This window comes from Rattus norvegicus, chromosome 7, assembly GCF_021556685.1.
Source record: "Rattus norvegicus strain SHRSP/BbbUtx chromosome 7, alternate assembly SHRSP_T2T, whole genome shotgun sequence".
Lineage (NCBI taxonomy): Eukaryota > Metazoa > Chordata > Mammalia > Rodentia > Muridae > Rattus > Rattus norvegicus.
Genome location: NC_141540.1, coordinates 141,170,399 through 141,187,207, shown reverse-complemented (window position 1 = coordinate 141,187,207; position 16,809 = coordinate 141,170,399).

The window sequence follows — 16,809 nt, the reverse complement described above, 5'->3', positions numbered from 1 at the left end:
ACGGTGTCTCTTCACAGCGATAAAATCCTAACTAAGACAATTGCTTTTAAAAAAATCATATATCACATTCTTTGGAGATTAATTGTATCTATATTTTATTTGTTTACATTTTGGAACTCGCTCTGTAGACCAGGGTGGCCTCAGACTTAGAGGTCCACCTGCCTCTGCCTCCTAAATGCTGAGATTAAAGGCATGAGCCTCCACCACTGGTCTTCAACTGTTTTGTTAAAAGGACAGTTTTGCTGGGTGGGGGTGTACACCTTTGATCCCAGCACTTGGGAGGCAGAGGCCGGCGAATCTGAGTTTGGTCCAGCCAGGTCTACAGAGTGAGTTCCAGGACATCCAGAGCTACGCAGAGAAACCCTCTTGAAAACATGAATGAATAGACAGTTTCGGAGGAGTCAGCTCTCCTAGCTCTACTGTGGATTCTGGGACTAGAACTCAGGTCGTGATACTTGTGTGGCAACTGCTTTTACCACTGAGCCAGCTTTCTGGCTCTGTATATTTTTTAAAAGTTTTATATCACATTTACCAACTTTAAGAAACCACAAGGGCAGGGCTGGAGAGATGGCTCAGAGGTTAAGAGCACTGACTGCTCTTCCAGAGGTCCTGAGTTCAAATTCCAGCAACCACATGGTGGCTCACAACCATCTGTAATGAGATCTGGCGCCCTCTTCTGGTGTGTCTGAAGAGAGATACAGTGTACTTACATATAATAAATAAAGCTTTAAAAAAATTAAAAAGAGAAAAAGAAATCACAAGGGCTGGGTATAGTTTGGTGGTAGAGTGCTTGCCTCGGGTGAATAAGCTGCCAAATTTAGGCCCTAGCATCACAAAAGCGGCAAGAATTGTGATTTTTTGACAGTGCCCTGCGCTGTAGCTCAGGGTAGTCTTGAACTCACGATGCTCTCATCTCAGCCCGTGGTGTGCCAGGACGTCAGGTGTGTGCCACTATGCCTGGCTGCCGTGGTTTCACTTTGATTACTCAATGTTTTCAGTCCTTAAAATAAGTTGTGACCAACTGATATTTTTTGAGGAAAAGCAACCTGTTGAGCCCGGGTATAGCTTGGCTGTCTCGTGCTTGTCTCACGTGCACCAAGCCCCGGGCTTGACAAAAGAAGACCCCTCCGCAGACAGCCACGATCCCATACACATTCGAATAAAAACACGATTAAACGTTCGGGAGCTTTTCCTTCTGTTCTTCATTTATTTTATGGGTGTTTTTCTTGGATGCCTGTCTGTATACCATGTACACGCATTGGCCAAGGAAGCCAGAAGAAGGCATCCGATCCCCTGAAACCAGAGTTACAGACGGGTGTGCTAGGAATCAAACTCAGGTCCTCGGAGCAGGCAGTGCCCATTGGTATCACCAGCCGTGTCTGAAGGTTGGACTGTGCTTACCCAGATAAGAGCCAAGCCTGTTTGCAACATGGGCCTGATTCCTGCATCAAGTGCAGTGGCCTGGAACCGAATCTCGGGGATGGGTTTTCAGTGCCACACCCTCCAGGCAGCCATAACACCACCAATCCCCATTTCCGTCTAATTCCCCGGGACTCTGAATCCCCTGTAACCTTCCTGCAACCTTGAATACCATTTCCTTTCCGGCATTACTGCTAAATGTCTGTCTTCTCTGATTTATGTGGAAACCTAAGACCTCTTAAGAAGGCATGTTCCTGCTCTATTACGTATTGGTTTTCTTTTTTAAAAAAATATTTATTTATTTATTATATAAAAGTACACTGTAGCTGTCTTCAGACACACCGAAGAGGGCATCAGATCCCATTGCAGATGGTTGTGAGCCACCATATGGTTGCTGGGAATTGAACTCAGGACCTCTGGAAGAGCAGTCAGTGCCCTTAACCACTGAGCCATCTCTCCAGCTCACATATTGGTTTTCTTACTTGTTTGCGTCTGAACGAGCAGAAAATGAAGTGGAAAGACGGCCCTCTGCAGCAGAGGCAGACAGGCTGGGAGGCAGTGGCCTTGGTCCATGCATGCCGGTGTGGCTGCCAGTTTTCTAAAATGACACCAAAAAATCCCCTCAGTTCACTGCAGGGAGATAAGAGGGGCAACTGTAGGCTAGTTGAGTGTGCAATACTTAGTCTAAAACACAGGAACGCCACGGAGCTGTTAGTGAACTGTACTTCTCAGTGTTGAGGAGGTGTTTCTACACAAGGACTGGCCAAAACGGGTTAAGGCTTGCTGTGAGTATGGGCAGCAAAACCCAGTAGGTCAGCAGCACCCGTGTAAAAGACCAGGCATGGTTACCCATGCCTGTGACCCAGCACAGTGGGCTTGAGGGACAAGAGAATCTCATGCTTGCTGCTTGTCAGCCAATCCTGGGTCAGTGAGGGACTGTCTCTAGGAGGTAAGGCAAGAGGGCTATAGAGAGGACACCATATCTTCCTCCATTCTGTGCCTGTGTACATATGCATAGGCCATACAAACGGTCCTCCCTCCCTTCCTCCCTCTGTCTTTTTCTCATACACACACACACACACACACACACACACACACACACACACACACACACACCTGTCTCTGTCTCTGTCTCTGTCTCTGTCTCTCTCTCTCTCTCTCTCTCTCACTCACACACACACACACACACACACACACCACAAACAACACATACCTTCCTCTGTCTTTCAAACACACACACCACAGACATACACACACCACACACACAATATACACACACACCACACAAAACATGCACACACACACACACAAACACGCACCCCTCCCTCTGTCTCTCAAAACATACACTTACACACACACACACAATACACATAAACACAACACACACACACACACACACACACACTGTGAGCAGCAGCTCCATATGGGCCACTTATCAGCCTTCTTGTTGTTTAAGGTCATGGCTCTACGAGCCCCTTCCCCATCACGACTACAAGCTTTTCTTCTCAGACTAACCTATCTGGTCCAGGCTGTTGCTTGGAAGGGCTTTCAGAGGAGCAGAACAGGACAGGGAAACTGAACTGCCTTTGGATTAGCTGCAGTTGGGTTATGGATCTGATTAGGCTCAAAGGCATTTAGTGACTTTCTTTCCCCCAGTGATAAGGCGATTGCTGTCAGGCTGCCGCTTGCAGTAGCGAAATGTTATCATCTGGAGATATGGTAATCAGGTAGATTGTGACTTTGGCCAAGTCACAGAGAGCCAGGTTTGTGGTAAGCAGGTATTTCCTGCCACAGCACATTTGTAAACAAGGAATATAAAGAGCTTCCACCCTTAAAGGGAAGAGCCTGTTGCACGTGTACATATGGTATATAAATACACATAAAACATGTATGCACTTATACGTGTATTTACAGCTATATCTATGTAGATATACGCACAAACATGAGTCTTTTGTTTGTTTTGAATCGGTGCCACTCTGAATAGCCCCAGAAGCACAGTTTTTGCACTAACTTTCAGCATAAACACATTGTTACAAGATTTAACGTCATTGTGGCCGTTTCAGGTCCACCTGGCACAGTCAAGTCTCTGTGGGTCTTTGTGGCCTGTTGGTTTGAAGAGCAGTCTACACAATAGGAACATAAATCTCAATTTACCCCCCGAGAAATAGAAATACAAATGCCAAGACTCTGGAAGCAGGTCTGGAAGCTGAAGGGCAGGGAACGGGGGCCTTGTTATTATTTCACCCTGTTGAAGTCAATAGGGAAGGGAGAAAGCGGGACCCAGCTTCTAAGGCTGTAGCTTGCCTCATCTCACTCAGAGGTGTTCCCTGACTGGAGTGCATTCAGAATGCATTATGCTGGTCTCTGAAGCAAAGGATGTTGCCGATGGCCCCGCTAGGGGTGCAGAAGGGGGTTCATTTAAAAGGTAAGAAATGATAATGGAGGTCTTGGGGAGGTTCCAGCAGAGCCATCACAGGATACCTGGGAAATGGGGGTCCCCTCGTGGGGTTCTTGGTTTCATTAGTAAAATAAATTGTGCCCAGGCAGTGGTGGTGCATGCTTTTAATCCCAGCACTATGGAGACAGGGACCCTGAGTTCCAGGCCAGCCTGAGTTAGTTCCAGGACAGCCAGGGTTCACAGAGAAACCCTGTCTTAAAAAACAAAAATAAAAACGGTGTGAGTGTGGGGGGGGGGGTGGAGAGCATACTTGGGCTTTGGCAGTCGTTTGGATACAAACAGAAACTGTTACTCCTTTCTTAGGCCATGGAAAGGCAAAGGAGGGTGGACCCAGCCACATCTCATGGCAGCTCATCCTGAAAGAAAAGTGGAGTGAGGACTCTGGGAGGGAAAAGCACATTATCTTAAGGTGACCCCCTCACCTAGTCAGGTCCCTGACCTGCCCCATCGGTTTAACCCTTCAGAAAGGGCACAAGGAGGTGTCTCCACCCAGAGGTAGGCTCCCTTCTCCACCTTATGGTAGAGGAACCTAGCAGATGCTATACCGTCTCAACCAAAAACGGTAAATGAAATGTTACCATTTGTTTTGATTGTGATCCTATTTTCTTTCTTTTTTTTTAAAAAAAAAAAAGATTTATTTATTTATTTTTTATAAGTACACTGTAGCCATCTACAGACACACCAGAAGAGGGCATCAGATCTCATTACAGATGGTTGTGAGCCACCATGTGGTTGGTGGGAATTGAACTCAGGACCTCTAGGAAGAGCAGTTAGTGCTCTTAACCACTGAGCCATCTCTCCAACCCAAATGTTACCAATTTTACAAATGTTACACCCCTGTTTATTAGAGAATGAAATTGAATTCCTTGAATTTACTGAGATGGGGGCTGGTGAAATGGTTCAATGGGTAAAATCACTTTCTGTCCGTCTAATGACCTGAGTTCAATTCCCAGGACCTGCATGAATAGCTAATTCTTCGAGGTATCTTTAGATGTCCACACTCATGCAGTGGCAGCTGCCCAGCACCCCGTCTGTGAAGAGAGCCCATTACCAAGGCAATTTTATTTTTTGAAACAGGGTTTCTCTGTATAACCCTGGCTGTCTTGGAACAGGCTGGCCTCAAACTCACACAAGTCCGCCTACCTGTGGCCTTCTGAATGCTGGAACAAAAGGCCTACACCCTGCTAAGGCAACTCTTATAAAAGAAAGCGTGCCATTGGGAGCTTGCATAGAGTTTTAGAGGTTAGTCCAGGGCACCATGGTGGGAAGCAGGCAGGTGTGGTACTGGAGCAGTAGCTGAGGGTTTTACATCGTGATCCCCAGGGAGCTAGCAGAGACACACAGGCCTGGTGTGGGATTCTGAAACCTCAAAGCCCAGCTCCCAGCAGTGCACCTCCTCCACCGAGGACACACCTACTCCAACAAGGCCAGACCTCCACAGTCCACTCCCTGGCCACCATAGGCTTGTAATCATCTCATGATGCAAAATGCATTTAATCTGATTTCAAAAGCTTTTCAGTCTCAGGACTGTTTAAAAGTCCAAAGTCTCCTGAGTCTGGCGGCTTCTGAGAGTCTTAACTGTAACCCCCTGTAAAATCAAAATTAAAGAGCAAATCACATACTTCCAACATGCGAAAGACACAGAATATATTCAGGGGGGCACATCGAGGAAATACCGGACCAAAGCGAGACCAGCGTCTCTCTACATAGCCCTGGCAGTTCTGGATTGCTCTGTATAGACCAGGCTGGTCTTGAACTCACAGAGATGTGCCTGCCTCTGCCTCCCAAGTGCTGGGATTGAGGGCATGCACTGTTATATATCTGACCTGTAAGAAACTTACAAAGGTTACTAACTGGATCGCTCTAATTGTCATCTGATGTTGGGACATGGTCCGATTGCTACAGGAACAGCAGTTCAACTCAACCTTCGTTGTTCACCTGCTGTTCAGCAGTTCTCATGGTTGACGGTGTTAGTGGTGCTAAATATGAGTCCTTGGGGTTGGGGATTTAGCTCAGTGGTAGAGTGCTTGCCTAGGAAGCACAAGGCCCTGGGTTCGGTCCCCAGCTCCGAAAAAAAAGAACCAAAAAAAAAAATATATATATATATATATGAGTCCTTTCCGTCAAATATTATAAAACTTGTGTTTAGGGCACAGAACGCAAACCTTCTTTCTTACCTCATAAGACTTTTGTGCACATATTTTAATCCCTGTTACCTGGCAGAGTCTTTGTTTACACAACAGACCTTGCTGCGTTTGGGAACTTGATGACCTGGATCTGCAACCCCCTTTCTCCGTCTTCGATTTCTGTGCACCAGTTCTTTTAAGACTAGACTAATAAACAAGACTGTGAGGTCTTATCCTAACTGCTGGGGAAAAGACACAGTCACCATGCGTTAGAATAAAAACGCATTTCCTGCCTCAGTGCCAACCCCCTAGATCCGCGGCTCTCAACCTCCCTAAAGCTGTGACCCCTTAATACACTTTCTCACGCAGTGGTGACCCCAGCCATAAAATTATTTTTGTTGCTACTTTGTAACAGGAATTTTGCTACCGTTATGAATTGTAATGTAAATTATCTGTTTTCCCATGGTCTTAGGCAACCCCTTTAAAAGGGTTATTGAACCCCCAAAGGGGTCACCACCCACAGGTTGAGAATCCCTGCCCTGGATCAACAGCAAAGTTCTGCCTGTTGCATGATGGCCCTTAAATCCCAGAACTCAGGAGAACAGAGGGAGGCAGATCTCTGTGAGTTTGAGGCCAGCCTGGTCTACTTAGGAGTTTGAGGACAGCCAGGGCTACAAAGAGAAACCCTGTCTCAACAAAATTGAAATAAGCATGGCACCCTATGCAAATTCATAGAGTCTTATTTTATCTGTTTAAAAATTATGTGTATAGTGTGTGCACGCACACACACGCATGTATGTGTGCATGAGCATATGTTGTGTGTTCATGTGTGTAAGGAAGCCAGAGAAAACCCCAGGTGTCGCTCCTCAAAAGCCATCTGTGGTGGTTTGAATACCTGGTCCCTAGCTGGCCAGGCACAGCTGAGGACATTTGCCCGGAGCAGGTGTGGAACTAAACAGCTGGGATTACAGTCGAGGATGTGAGTGCCTAGATCTCCGCCCTCCCCCTGCTCTTCCTCACCCTTCCTGAATCCCCAGCCCTGGATAAGAACCCCTCCTGCATGCCTGTGCTTTGGACAATTCAGGGGCAGGAGAAATGAGTGAGTCGTTTCAGAGCACTGTCTGTCTCTGTGGAGGACCTGGATTCAGTTCCCAGCACACATACAGTAGCTCACAAACCTTGTAACTGTGGGGCTGTGCTGTGTCTGATACCTGTGGCTTCACGGTGTCTTCTCTGCTTGGTCCTGCTGCCTGAAGGAGGTAATTACTGAGTGGTGGGAGTGAGTCTCCCTCTCTCTGTGGCCCGGCAGTGTCTGGTACAGAGGAGAGGTCCTGTTATTTGGGGGGAGGGGCTGCACTTGGCTCACGACACATAACTTGTGGTTCACAGTCCTGCGCCTGTCACTCTGTGAACTACAGAAGGTTTAGCTTTAAAATAAACTAAAGAGCTAGTGATAACTTTACGCGTGTTCTGTGGATTTGACTGGACAGGTATTACTTAATTTATTATTACTTTTTTAAAAAAATAAAAGATTTGTCTACTGATCAAACTTGGAATAAAGGGGAGTGTGGCAGTTGATATATTTTTTTAAAGATTTATTTATTTATTATATATAAGTACACTGTAGCTGTCTTCAACACACCAGAAGAGGGCATCAGATCTCATTACACATGGTTGTGAGCCACCAGGTGGTTGCTGGGATTTGAACCCAGGACCTCTCGGAAGAGTAGTCAGTGCTCCTAACCACTGAGCCACCTCTCCAGCCCCAGTGGTTGATATTTGTGCTCTCTAAAAATATCTTTTGTAGGGCTGGGGGTGTAGTTCAGTTGGTAGTGTTTGACTAGCATGTAGGAGGCCCTGGGTTCATCCTAAACCCCTATAAACTGGGTGTGTTAGAACACACCTGTAATCCCAACACTGGGCGGAGGAGGCGGGAGGATCAGAAATTCAAGGTTGTCACATCGTGACTTTGAGAACACTACATGTTAAAAATACCTTTTTCTCAGGAACCCCGGAGCCTCAGTAGAGAGGGTGTGTCGGACAAGCTCTGGGACAGAGAACAGACAAAAATACGGTGTGACTTACAGGAAGGAGACCTAAGCAGTGGTCTGGTGGGGGTAGGGACTTCCAGGAGAAATGGTCTCGGTTGGCAGCTCTGCCCAGTTTGAACTGGAGATTACCTGGCCCGTCCTGGGGGGAGGGGGCGGGGGTGGAACCTGGGGGAACTGTGAGCCTCTTTTCCTGTCAGAGCTAGTAACCTGTGGTTTGCTGTGAACTCATTGAGTGTGACGAGCTAACGTGAGGCAGGCTGGTCTTCTGCCCAAGTGCGTGCTGTGTGTGTGTGTGTGTGTGTGTGTGTGTGTGTGTGTGTGTGTGTGTGTGTGCGCGCGCGCGCGCGCGCGCGCGCGCGCGCCTGAGGAGGCCGGAGGTCAGTGTCCGGCCTCTTCCTCGGTTTCTCTCCACTTTATCTGTTTCATTTTGTTTTGTTTTCCAGACGGGGCGTCTCCGTGTAGTCCTGGCTGTCCAGGACCTCAATCTGTAGATCAGCTGCCCCCAGATTGGAAGAGATCCGCCTACCTCCGCGGCCATTAAAGGTGTGCCACAAAGCGTGGCCGGAGTTTATTTTTGCCTGTCATTGTTGGGTGCTCTGCAACCTTCTGACTTCACAGCGTTTCTCTTTACTACATTTCCTATTCTAAGCCTTGTGGCTTCTGCCTGGGTCCTTGTGGAGGAAGAGAATAGGCCTGTGGGAGGCCGCAGGTTTGTCACCTTCTGGAAAGAAGCGGGTGGAAAAGACGAGGTGAGGGAGAGTCACCAGAGCGGATCTGCCGAGGAATGAGGCCCAAGGCGACGGACCCTCTGCCTTTAATTCCGAGCACCCACAGAGGCTGTCAGACACGGCTTGTTGGGAAACCGATATCCCAGAAGGCTGCTTGCAGGTGGCTGCTGGAGTGACCACAGCCGACCTGGAGTTCGTTATCATTTGTACGCTACACTGCACACCCTCCAGGTGGTTAAGGCTAAAAGAACCATAAAAGTCGTGAAGTGGCGGCGGCTGAATTCCCAGAAAAAAAAAGAAAAAACACACAAATATTCCTCCAGCCCTGAAGAACTAACCGGGCCAATGATGGGGTGTTGACTAGTCTCTATGTCAGCTTGTTGGGAGCTAGTCATCTGAGAGGAGGGGATTCACTTGAGAGAAATGCCTTCGTAAGACTGTAGGTAGGCCTGTAGGGTATTTCCTTCCTTCCTTCCTTCCTTCCTTCCCTCTTTCCTTCCTCCTTCGTTCCTTCCTTCCTTCCTTTTTTTTTTCCTTCTTTGTTTTGTTTTGAGACAGGTTTTCCCTGTGTAGCCCTGGCTGTCCTGGAACTCATTCTGTAGACCAGGCTGGCCTTGAACTCAGAAATCTGTTGCCTCTGCCTCCTGAGTATTTGAACTAAAGGTGTGAGCTACCACCCCCACCCAATGGTAGTTCTGAGTTAAAAAAAAAAAAAAGGCTTCATGAAGAACGGAGCCACCAAGCGGCATCCTCCACAACCTCTGTATCAGTCCCTGCCTCCAGTTTCTGGCCTGGATTGAACTCATTGACTTTTTTCCATGGACCGATTCAGAATATGTAAGCCAAATAGACCATTTCCTCCCCCACGTTGCTTTTGGTCACGGTGTTTCATCACAACAATTAGTAACCCTAACTAAGACAGACGCTCAGCAGGTAAGCATGTTTGCCGCAAAGCTGCCAACTGGGGTTGTCTTCTGAATAAGGCATGTGCCACGGCGTATGCACACACCGCACACACAAACAACGAACAGAAAAAGGGTATTGATTAAAAAATAATGACTCAGGCCGGAGAGATGGCTCAGTGGTTAGGAGCACCGACTGCTCTTCCAGAGGTCCTGAGTTCAATTCCCAGCAACCACATGGTGGCTCATGACCATCTGTAATGGGATCTGATGCTCTCTTCTGGTGTGTCTGAAGACAGCTACACTGTACTCACATATAAATAAAATAAATAAATCTTTAAAGCAAATAATGACTTAACCCTCCAACATCAGCATTGCCACAGCGACGCACCTGGCCTTGAAGAGGTCTTTCTTCTGCCCCACCAGTGCTACAGAAATTTAACGTCACAAGAATTGACATTGTGGTTGTGGGTGCAAGTTTCAGGGAAATAAAGTCTTTCTCCACACCCAAAATGAAAGACCCAAACCTTTAGAAGTCAGTGTGGACAAAGGCTGAGTGTGTTATCAGGGAAGAGCCCCTGGTTCAGGTTAGTTACAGGAACTGTAACGATTCAGTTAGTGAGGGCGTGTCTCTCGCCTTCTCATTTCTCCCGCCTCTCCACCGTGCACACATGTGAGCCACCCTAAGCCTTTCCTCTCCCAGGCAGCATAACCTTTGCTAAGGCTTGAGATCAGAGGAACTTTTACTTTGTGTAGTCCTTGGCATTAAATAAGGGGACCTTTACCCAGCATCAGCAGGATCCACCCTTGGGAGCCACTTAGTGCTGCCTGGCACGTCCACGGCAGTCAGAGCAAAGGGTCAGAGTTCAGGAACCTCTTTGAGGGACGTTCTCGAGTGAGCCCGTGTTGGCCCAATCCTCAGTCTTCTGGTGCATGGCAGGTTACCCTGAGCTGCTCTTGGGGATTTAGTTCCTGGAGGAGACCAGAAGTCCCCTGCCTCAAAGCACTCTCCACAGAGGAACATTTTTACATGTGGAGGAAGATTCCTAAACCTGGCTGAGATGAATCAGGTTTTTTTTTTTTCCTCCCCTGTGCTGAAGATTAAGTGCAAGGCCTTGCACGTCGAGCAACAACATTCTTTTTTTTTTTTTTTTTTTTTTTTTGGTTCTTTTTTTTCGGAGCTGGGGACCAAACCCAGGGCCTTGCGCTTCCTAGGCAAGCGCTCTACCACTGAGCTAAATCCCCAACCCCGAGCAACAACATTCTAAGCCTAAAAATTACTCCAGGGTTTTACAGTTCCATACTGCCTTTGGGGAAAATGTCGCTTCATGTGGTGACAGTGGCTCATGCCTATACTCCTAGCGCTTGGGATGCAGAGGCAAAAGGAGGTTGGTAGTTCAAGGCCACACGCAGCCACATTGTAAGACTGCCTCAAAAACAAAATAATGCAAATATGCTGTCCCTTCAGAGTAGGGAAATAGGTGTTAATGTCTTCCCACCAAATGCCAATATGTGTGCTAACAGATGTGCACATCTCATTCCAGAAGCTGCCCACCCTGTCCTAGAGCCTGCCTGCCTGCCTGCCTTCCTTCCTTCCTTTCTTTTCTTTCTTTTTGTTTTCTGTGTTTTGAGACTGGGTTTGCTGGACGGTTTTGTGTCAACTTGACACAAGCTAGAGTCAAAGAGGAAGGAGCCTCCATTGAGGAAATGCCACCACGAGATCCAGCTGTAAGGAATGTTCTCAGTTAGCAATCAATATGGGAGAGCCCAACGCATTGTAGGTGGTGCCCTCCCTGGGCAGGTGGTCCTGTGTTCTAGAAGAAAGCAGGCTGAGCAAACCAGTAAGCAGCGCCTCTCCATGGCCTCTGTATCAGCTCCTGCCACCAACTTGCTTCTTTTTTGGAGGGGACTGGGTTCTCTGTGTAGCCCTGGCTGTCCTGGAACTCTCTTTGTAGACCAGGCTGGCCTCTCGACCTCACAGAGATTTGCCTGCCTCTGCCTCCTGATTACCAGGATCAAAGGCACGTGCCACCGTGCCCAGCTCCCCAACTTGCTTTATGGTCGCGGTGTTTTGTCACAGCAATAGAAACCCTAACACTAAGATACAGGGCCTCTCTGCGTAGCCCTGGCTGTCCTGGAATTCACTTGTAGACCAGGCTGGCCTCGAACTCAGAGATCCACCTGCCTCTGCCTCCCTTGTGCTGGGATCAAAGGTGTGTACCACTGCTGCCCAGCTTGTCCTCAAGTTTTTCACTTGCTGTTCCTTCTAGCTCCAGGTTCTCTCTGAGATGGGTGCTCATATTGGTTACTCCTGTACTTCAGCCAGACTTGTGCTTCCAAACCACTGACTGAGGCAGAGAGATGCTCGCCTCAACTGGAAGCAGAGCGTGATCACCCTGTAAGGGCCGGGCGTGGTGATTCATTCCCATAAGCCCGGTGCTGTGGAATGAAGGCAGTCCGCTGGCCAGTCAGTCTAGCTGAACCAGTGAGCTCCAACTTCAGTGAGAGATGCTGCTGCCTCACAAAATAATATAGTGAAGCCGGGCGTGGTGACGCATTCCTTTAGTTCCAGCGTTTGGGAGGCAGAGGCAGGTGGATCTCTGTGAGTTCAAGGTGAGCCTAATCTAGGGAGTTCCAGGACAGCCAAGCCAGGGCTACACGGAGAAAACCTGCCTCCTCCCACCCCACACACACCCCACTTTTTAAACGGAAAAAATAAAAAAATATACACATATGTATGTATTCATGCACACACACACACACTCATACATTGGAACTTCATTGTGAAGAGTGATGCAGGAAGACATCAGCCCTTTGGCTTACACACGCACACATGCACACCACCCAACATCCACACACACACGTGAACATATATGTACACACACAAGTTAGCAAGGTTTTCTGGAAACTACTATGTCCCTTCTAAAATACCCTTATTTCTGTCCACAGCTTTTGCTGCCACTTGTGATGGCTGTTCTTGGTTGTCAACTTGATTATACCTGGAGTTAATTAAAATCCCAGAGTGGAGGGCAGACCAGCGAGGGATTTTTGCCTAGTTTGAAGTAGGGAGATCTATGCACACACGCCTATGCTCTGGGTCTTGAGACAGGAAGGCACACCTTTAATCTGTTACTCTCCCCGCTGGCAAGTCCGTTCCGTCACTGGCATGGCGCCTGCTTCTTTGAGATCCCAGCGTACTCTGAAGACCAGCCGGGGCATCCAGCCGGAGGACAAAGCAGCTACTGGATTCTTGGACTTTTCCTTCACATCCATCCATTGTTGGATTAGCTGGACTGCAGCCAGTGAGTAATTGTAGTGAATCCTCTTCATATGGATAGAGGGATTCATTCTATACATTCTGTTGTTCTAGAGAACCCTGCCTAGTACACCTCCCCTTTAAATTATTTTACATCGGTGTGCATGTATGTGTGTGTGTGTGTGTGCATGCACTTGCACATGAGTGTGGGCATATGTGTACATGTGTGCTCGTGCGTGTCACATGCCTTAGTGAGTATGTAGGACACCTTGTGAGAGTCAGTTCTCTCCTAGCATTGGGTCCTGAGGGTCCAACCTAGGCTATCAGGTCAGATGATGGGCACCTTTACCTGTTGGACATCTCACTGTTCCTGAGGGTCCAACCTAGGCTACGAGATCTGGCGATGCGCACCTTTTTTTTTTTTTTTTTTTTTGGTTCTTTTTTTCGGAGCTGGGGACCGAACCCAGGGCCTTGCGCTTCCTAGGTAAGCGCTCTACCACTGAGCTAAATCCCCAGCCCCCGCGATGCGCACCTTTACCTGCTGGACATTTCACTGGCCCCAGTTTCTTTTTGAAACTGTACCCTGGCTGGCCTAGAATTCCCCATGTAGCCCAGGCTAGCCTCAAACTCATAGGTATCCACCTGCCTCCACCTCCCAAGTGCAGGGATTAAAGGTTATGACATCTTTCTAAAAGATGCCCTTTCCAGTGTTAGGCACCGTGACATTCTGAAGCTCTGCTCGTCTCTTTGAGAAGACTCTGTGGGTCTCTGTTCAGTCTGGGTGACTCCTCTAGGTCCAGGGGTCACTTTGTGTCCCGAGTGCCCCTAGCAATTGTTTTTGGTTTTGGATTTGATTTGTGACCCAGGGGAGGCATGAGACCAGGGCTGGAGCTGTAGGAGTGAAACACTCTTTCTGTACTATCCTGAGAGAAAGAGCCAGCCTAGAGCAGGTGGTGGTCTGTTTGCTCCACTATGGAAGCTGGCCTAAGAATAAAACCATGCTGGTTCTGAAGCAGAAATGAAAGCTGAGAGCCAGCCACAGGGAGAGTGGCTTTGGGATGGTGTCTAGGCTCCTAGAAAAGCCGTGTCCTAAACTCACTCTGTCTTTGTTTCCCAATCCTGTTCGTGACTCAGGTCCTTTCCAGCACAACCAGATTTCTGCTGCTGACAATCAAATCAGAAGTAAACAGTGAAGAGGTCCAGGCAGGAGAAGCCAGCCTGGGCTCCACAGGGAGACCCTGCCTTTAAAACCCAAACTCACACACGTTTAGTCCCAGAACTCAGGAGGCAGATCTCTGAGTTCCAGGCCAGCCTGGTCTACAAAGCAAGTTCCAGAGCAGCCAGGGCTAGACAGAAACTCTGCCTTGAAGAACAAAAAACAGACAGACAGACCCCTCCAAAACATCTGTACCACTTGTAGCCACCAGTTTTTACCTGTTTGCTTGGTATCTGCAGGGTCTCAGTACTTCACAAAATAATCTTCCACACACAGAACTTATTTTGAACAAGGTTATGAGTAAGGTGAATGTTCTAGGGGTCTCGCCTGTTTGTTTTGGAACAGGTTCAAACTCACCGTGTAGCTGAGGATGACTTTGAAGTCTGAATGTTCCTGCTTCTACCTCCCAAGTGCTGGGACTGCAGCCACTGTATCCTGTTCTCCCCCAACCCCTATCTTCTGTGAGGATGACATGAAACTCACTGTGTAGCCCAGGCTAACCCGACCTTAGGATCCTTCTGCCTCAGCCTCCCTTTGGATTACAAGTGTAAGGAATTATACCCAGCACACATATTTTCCCCTCATTAAACTAAAAGTTTAGAGAAATCAAGCATGTTCAAAAGCATAGAGCCAATAATTGACAGAGCAAGAGCTCTATGTGCTTCTGCTGAGTCTGAGTCAGGCCTGAGGCCGATGTGAGCCCATAGGCCCATGGTCCAAAGGCTGAGGCAGGAGGATCTAGAGTTCAAGGCCAACCTGGGCTGAACAGTGAAGCTATGCCTCACAAGTGGGTACTGCACTGCACCCCAGCACTGCCCCCTCAACACTGCCCCCAGCACTGCACCCAGCACTTGGGACAGCCAGAGCTGCATAGAGAAACTCTGTCTTGAGAAAAAAAAGAAAAGGAAAAGAAAAGAAAAGAAAAAAAAAGGTAGTTTAAATCAACTCCATCTATATACACCCATAATTAACACAAGGTTCTATAAGCAGCACCTTCCTTGCTCTCTGAGGCGTTTTCCAATGCTGTCTTTTTATGTATTCTATGAACTTATTTAGTTAGTTACAGGTCTCTTTATATAGCTCAGGCTTTCTCAAAGGTGTCATCCTCCTGCCTCAGTTTCAAAAGTATTGTGATTACTCTTTCTTGTTCTTTTTTTTTTTTTTTTTTTGGCAGCTGCAGAAAACCTGCCCAGAGCATTTTGAATGGTAGGCAGGCTGTCTCATTGAGCAATAAACCCCCAGGACTCATAGAATTGATATCAGAACAAAATGATGCATTCATGGGCCCTTGAGATGGCCCAGCAGGTAAAGGTGCCTGCTACGTTAGCCTGAATACCTGTGTTTGATCCGTGGATCCCAGGGAGGGAGGAGAGAACTGGCTCCCTACACACCACGAGCCGTGGCTCACATGCTCCTACACACACACACACACACACACACACACACACACACACACACACACACACACGATACATAGTTTCTAAAAGGTAAAAAAAAAAAGGTAAAATAATTGTGTACATAGTTCTGAAGGAAACGATTGCAGTTTACTTACATACAGTGTCAAATCTCACCTAAAATTTGATGTCCTCGCTACTGAGTACAGTTGATATGCTGAGTATATTGTCAGGGATAACGAGTCACTTGTAACGTCCAGCAACAGTCTTTTGGGGTGTTTTGGTTTGCTTTGTGTGTTGTGTTTTGTTTTGTTTGGAGATGGGGGTCTCTCTACAGAGCTCTGGCTGTCCTGGAACTCCCTATGTAGATTAGGCTACCTTCAAATTCACTACCTGCTTCTGCCTCCCAAGTTCTGTACAGTAACAATCTTCATAATATAATGGGGTGTGTGTGTGTGTGTGTGTGTGTGTGTGTGTGTGTGTGTGTGATCGCCAACAGCAGGAGCACAGGAGCCTGAGGAGAGCCAGGTGTACTTAGAAAACAGAAAATAACGGAGCTCAACTTGAATAAAGGATTTGAATGGCAGGCACGTGGAGAGAAGGGTGTTGCTGTGTGGTGGGAGATGTGGAGAGGGTACGGCGGCACATGCCAGTAACTCCAACATTTAGGAAGGAGTCTGAGGTAGGAGGATTGCAAACTTGAAGATAGCCTGAGCGAAATATCGAGACCCTGTTCCCCAAAACTGTAAAATAACACCCCCACAGTTTCGGGAAATCGGCATTCACCGTGAGCTCACGCCCCTCCTCCTCCTCAAGCTATTTAGAAGCCACTAAACCTTTCTAAACGGTAAGGCAGATAAGTTGATCAGAGAGACACTGCAGTCATTAAGAGCAGTGTCCTGGTTAGTTCTTTGTCAACTTGACACTAGTTAGAGTTATCTGGGAAGAGGGATCTCAGTTAAGAGGAGGCCTTCATCAGATTGCCCAGAGGCAAGTCTGTAGGGCATAAGGTGATTAACAGTTGCCTGTAAAGGACTGTTGAGCAAGCCATGAGGAGCCAGCCGGTGGGCAGGGCTCTTCCACAGCCTCTGCAGCAGCCCAGGCCTCCAAGAACCTGCTGGTTTGTGTGCACAGGACCATCTGGGACCTGCCAGTGTTGACTGCAGCTGGAGGTCTGGAGGGGGAATGATTGCCATAGATGCTCGAATCCTCTAGAGAGCAGCTGCAGAGTGACATTCTGGTGTCACTAGACAGGTATG